The sequence below is a fragment of the Brachyistius frenatus genome, unplaced genomic scaffold (genome assembly GCF_029030835.1).
Source record: "Brachyistius frenatus isolate BFR_SWC_R1_liver_20210118 unplaced genomic scaffold, ASM2903083v1 Contig_525, whole genome shotgun sequence".
Taxonomy (NCBI): domain Eukaryota; kingdom Metazoa; phylum Chordata; class Actinopteri; family Embiotocidae; genus Brachyistius; species Brachyistius frenatus.
In genome coordinates, this window is record NW_027211124.1 from 84,703 (window position 1) to 90,702 (window position 6,000).

Here is a 6,000-nt window from a genome sequence, read left to right on the forward strand (position 1 = left end):
TAAATACCATACAGTGTATAAATATCATATACTGTGTATAAATATCATACAGCGTGTATAAATATCATATACTATGTATAAATATCATACAGCGTGTATAAATATCATATACTGTATAAATATCATATACTGTGTATAAATATCATACAGCGTGTATAAATATCATACAGCGTGTATAAATATAATACAGCGTATATAAATATCATACAGCGTGTATAAATATCATAAACTATGTATAAATATCATACACCGTGTATAAATACCACACAGCGTATAAATACCATACAGTGTATAAATATCATATACTGTGTATAAATATCATACAGCGTGTATAAATATCATATACTATGTATAAATATCATACAGCGTGTATAAATATCATATACTGTATAAATATCATATACTGTGTATAAATATCATACAGCGTGTATAAATATAATACAGCGTATATAAATATCATACAGCGTGTATAAATATCATAAACTATGTATAAATATCATACAGCGTGTATAAATATCATACAGCGTGTATAAATATAATACAGCGTATATAAATATCATACAGCGTGTATAAATATCATATACTGTGTATAAATATCATACAGCGTGTATAAATATCATACAGCGTGTATAAATACCATACAGCGTATAAATACCATACAGTGTATAAATATCATACACCGTGTATAAATACCACACAGCGTATCAATACCATACAGTGTATAAATATCATATACTGTGTATAAATATCATACAGCGTGTATAAATATCATATACTATGTATAAATATCATACAGCGTGTATAAATATCATATACTGTGTATAAATACCATACAGCGTATAAATACCATACAGTGTATAAATATCATACACCGTGTATAAATACCACACAGCGTATAAATACCATACAGTGTATAAATATCATATACTGTGTATAAATATCATACAGCGTGTATAAATATCATATACTATGTATAAATATACAGCGTGTATAAATATCATATACTGTATAAATATCATATACTGTGTATAAATATCATACAGCGTGTATAAATATCATACAGCGTGTATAAATATAATACAGTGTATATAAATATCATACAGCGTGTATAAATATAATACAGCGTATATAAATATCATAAACTATGTATAAATATCATACAGTGTGTATAAATATCATACAGTGTGTATAAATATAATACAGCGTATATAAATATCATACAGCGTGTATAAATATCATAAACTATGTATAAATATAATATACTGTGTATAAATATAATATACTGTGTATAAAATATAAACTATGTATAAATATAATATACTGTGTATAAATATAATATACTGTGTATAAATATCATGTGTATAAATATCATATACTGTGTATAAATATCATACAGCATGTATAAATATAATATACTGTGTATAAATATAATATACTGTGTATAAATATCATACAGCGTGTATAAATATAATATACTGTGTATAAATATCATATAGCGTGTATAAATATAATATGCTGTGTATAAATATAATATACTGTGTATAAATATCATACAGTGTGTATAAATATCATACAGCGTGTATAAATATAATATACTGTGTATAAATATCATACAGTGTGTATAAATATCATACAGCGTGTATAAATATAATATACTGTGTATAAATATCATACAGTGTGTATAAATATCATACAGTGTGTATAAATATAATATACTGTGTATAAATATCATACAGCGTGTATAAATATAATATATTGTGTATAAATATCATACAGTGTGTATAAATATCATACAGTGTGTATAAATATAATATACTGTGTATAAATATCATACAGTGTGTATAAATATCATACAGCGTGTATAAATATAATATACTGTGTATAAATATCATACAGTGTGTATAAATATCATACAGTGTGTATAAATATAATATACTGTGTATAAATATAATATACTGTGTATAAATATCATACAGTGTGTATAAATATCATACAGCGTGTATAAATATCATACAGTGTGTATAAATATCATACAGTGTGTATAAATATCATACAGTGTGTATAAATATAATATACTGTGTATAAATATCATACAGTGTGTATAAATATAATATACTGTGTATAAATATCATACAGCGTGTATAAATATCATACAGTGTGTATAAATATCATACAGTGTGTATAAATATCATACAGTGTGTATAAATATCATACAGTGTGTATAAATATAATATACTGTGTATAAATATAATATACTGTGTATAAATATCATAGTGTGTATAAATATCATACAGTGTGTATAAATATCATACAGTGTGTATAAATATCATACAGTGTGTATAAAGTCAGAGGTCCAGGATGTCTGTGAATCTCAGGTCCCTGCCGTGCCAGTCAGTCACGTGTCAGACACACGCAGTGGACCTGAAGGCAGCATATTCTCATGTTTTGTATTCCCCTCATGTAGTTTCAGGGTTTTGTGTTGATGTCATCAGGTGAGGGCTCCTGAGAGTGAGGCACCACAGTGATGTTAATGTTCAGGCTGTTGAGCTCGTGGTGAAACTAGTGAGCATTATTAGACCTTCCTGTTGGGATTAACACAAAGCTTTACGATGTTATCTACAGTAGATTTATGAGAAACCATTATAAGTCTCGATGCAAACTTTAGAACATTCCCGTGGGAGGACCACTTTTAGCATCCACTGGTGTTTTAACTGGCGCCTTTATCTTTTTTAAAATGATGCCATAATGACAGATCATCAAATATTTATATTCTGCGTTTGATGTTTTTGTGGAATGTCAACTAAAGAATATCTGTCTCGTCCAACAAAAACACTCAAATGTCCATGAATCATTGAAGGTTAATTAAACACTGTGTGCAAAACTGAGTGACTTTCAGGCTGAGATGAGATGGTTTCAAAATGTGTCTTGACCCGCACAGCTGGAGGACATGCAGCTGGAGGACAGCTGGGGGACAGCTGCTCTCTGAAAGGTCCTACCAGTGCAGGTGATAAAGGTTTCCCTCCTGTACAGCAGCTCAGTGAGTGTTTGTGGATGAACTGAGTTCCTCTTATCGGTGTTAACTCGGTTATAAATGAACATGCAGAATTTCTTTCATGATAAATGCTGCTGGAGCAAAACATTTTCCCCTTGGGGATTAATAAAGTAACTATCTATCTATCTATCCATCTATCTATCTATCTATCTATCTATCTATCTATCTATCTATCTATCTATCTATCTATCTATCTATCTATCTATCTATCTATCTATCTATCTATCTATCTATCTATCTATCTATCTATCTATCTATCTATCTATCTATCTATTTATCATCTATCTATCTATCTATCTATCTATCTATCTATCTATCTATCTATCTATCTATCTATCTATCTATCTATCTATCTATCTATCTATCTATCTATCTATCTATCTATCTATCTATCTATCTATCTATCTATTTATCATCTATCTATCTATCTATCTATCTATCTATCTATCTATCTATCTATCTATCTATCTATCTATCTATCTATCTATCTATCTATCTATCTATCTATCTATCTATCTATCTATCTATCTATCTATCTATCTATCTATCTATCCATCCATCCATCCATCCATCCATCTATCTATCTATCTATCTATCTATCTATCTATCTATCTATCTATCTATCTATCTATCTATCTATCTATCTATCTATCTATCTATCTATCTATCTATCTATCTATCTATCTATCTATCTATCTATCTATCTATCTATCTATCTATCTATCTATCTATCTATCTATCTATCTATTTATCATCTATCTATCTATCTATCTATCTATCTATCTATCTATCTATCTATCTATCTATCTATCTATCTATCTATCTATCTATCTATCTATCTATCTATCTATCTATCTATCTATCTATCTATCTATCTATCTATCTATCTATCTATTTATCATCTATCTATCTATCTATCTATCTATCTATCTATCTATCTATCTATCTATCTATCTATCTATCTATCTATCTATCTATCTATCTATCTATCTATCTATCTATCTATCTATCTATCTATCTATCTATCTATTTATCATCTATCTATCTATCTATCTATCTATCTATCTATCTATCTATCTATCTATCTATCTATCTATCTATCTATCTATCTATCTATCTATCTATCTATCTATCTATCTATCTATCTATCTATCTATCTATCTATCTATCTATCTATCCATCTATCTATCTATCTATCTATCTATCTATTTATCTATCTATCTATCTATCTATCTATCTATCTATCTATCTATCTATCTATCTATCTATCTATCTATCTATCTATCTATCTATCTATCTATCTATCTATCTATCTATCTATCTATCTATCTATCTATCTATCTATCTATCTATCTATCTATCTATCTATCCATCCATCTATCTATCTATCTATCTATCTATCTATCTATCTATCTATCTATTTATCATCTATCTATCTATCTATCTATCTATCTATCTATCTATCTATCTATCTATCTATCTATCTATCTATCTATCTATCTATCTATCTATCTATCTATCTATCTATCTATCTATCTATCTATCCATCTATCTATCTATCTATCTATCTATCTATCTATCTATCTATCTATCTATCTATCTATCTATCTATCTATCCATCTATCTATCTATCTATCTATCTATCTATCTATCTATCTATCTATCTATCTATCTATCTATCTATCTATCTATCTATCTATCTATCTATCTATCTATCTATCTATCTATCTATCTGTCTGTCTATTTGTTGTGGTCCACCTCGGGGTGTGTGTGTGTGTGTGTGTGTGTGTGTGTGTGTGTGTGTGTGTGTGTGTGTGTGTGTGTGTGTGTGTGTGTGTGTGTGTGTGTGTGTGTGTGTGTGTGTGTTCAGGTCTACCTGTGCAGGTGTTGAGTGACAGGAATCCTCCCAACACCTGGATGGCCTCTGACTGTGTTTAGTTCCAGTCAATGAAGAAAGTGATCCACTTTTAAAAATCTATATTAAAGTCATCAATAGAAGTTTTTGTGAAGAGAAAATGCTTCTAATTAAAAGATCGTTCCATTTTCACATTAATATTAATATTTCTATATTGTGCTGTCTACAGTATACTATAGTCAGAGTTAATAAATAAACATTAACTGGAAACTTTACTTCTCTTTAGTTGTATTTTACTTGTAGCTTTAAATACTTATCGATTGCTGAGTGTTCCTTAAAACGTCTCACTCAGAAAACGTGTTTTTTAAACTCCAGACAGCATGAAGAGGAGGAGCCCTCTGTTCTCCACAACATGACACCATGAAGAAGCTTTTCATCTGGAACTTGAATGCTTGTCTGTAAATGAAGACGAGGGACCAGCTGTGTGTGTGTGTGTGACCTCACAGCCCCAAACCTGCTTTTATTCAGTTTGAACATCGCACATAGAAGTTACAACCACAGAGATTCTTAAACGAAGGAACAATATTGTTCTATGGATTTTTCTGATTGTTTTGTTCGTGACTACAGAATATTAATAATATTAAACTTTACAGCCTCAAAATCAGGAGACAGTTGTGGGTCTGTCTCCCACCGTCAGCTCTGTAATTAACCCTCTGGGGTCTTGGCCACTGTTTTCTGCTGCCTCGGATCTCGCTTTATAAAAAATGTATAAATTCACTTCAGTCATATACAAGCAAGGAACTGATCCCAGTTCTGTCAGCACAAGCTGAGTAAATAATGTTCTGCTGCAATGCTGCAAAAAGTAAACTTACTGTAAAAAGTAAAATGTCCTTTGAATTTATAATATTTTATTAATTTTTACGAGCAACAACAACAAAAAAACTATGTAGGCATGTTTGGTTTCTTCCAACTTAAAGCTGAAGGCCTCAGGAAACAAACGGAAGTATAAAATGAGTGCTCTCCAGTCCTCAGAGGGTTAAAAACTCCCACCGGCTTCACTGACAGCAGCGTTCACTTCTCAAACCTCCAGCTG